General features: G+C 39.8%; 1 protein-coding gene across 1 annotated transcript in view; it reads left to right on the top strand.

Moving 5' to 3' along the window:
* ksr2 (kinase suppressor of ras 2) overlaps positions 1–497 on the top strand; it is a 104,671-nt gene that overhangs the window by 71,119 nt on the left and 33,055 nt on the right. The window lies entirely within an intron of this gene.

Below are 497 nucleotides of genomic sequence, written 5' to 3'. Positions count from 1 at the left end.
TAATTGGGGTTGGAGCTAAACTCTTCAGGACACCGGCCCTCCAGGACCGAGTTTGGACACCCCTAATCACATTATTACCGTTGTGTGACTTTTCGCCGCATTTTGCGACAGGATACACACACGGCAGTGTTCAACCGTTTGACGGCAAACAAAAGAATGGCTTCAACAATGCCGTCGTCTGTTTGCACGTATAGCATGACAAATAATTAACTGCACTTGAAGCTTTCAGTAAATTAAAAATGAAACAACCAAAACTGTATACGGCATCATAACGAAGACGAACTACATGTTTATACGTGAAATTCTGGAGGGGATGTTGGATGGCGTCGCGTGGTGACGTAATGACGTGTGCCATTAATTGATCTATGTACTATAAATGTAAAACGGGAACATGAAAGGGATATTCTAAAAGCAACTCTTTGTAAACACCTTAATCGTAATATTGTCTTATTCAGAATAAGGTAAATAATTAGATTACTGATGTCCATGTAAACATA

Source organism: Sinocyclocheilus anshuiensis, unplaced genomic scaffold (genome assembly GCF_001515605.1).
Source record: "Sinocyclocheilus anshuiensis isolate Anshui unplaced genomic scaffold, SAMN03320099.WGS_v1.1 scaffold36, whole genome shotgun sequence".
Classification (NCBI taxonomy): Eukaryota; Metazoa; Chordata; class Actinopteri; order Cypriniformes; family Cyprinidae; genus Sinocyclocheilus; species Sinocyclocheilus anshuiensis.
Note: the sequence above shows the minus strand (reverse complement) of the source record. Positions and strands in the feature narration are given on the sequence as shown.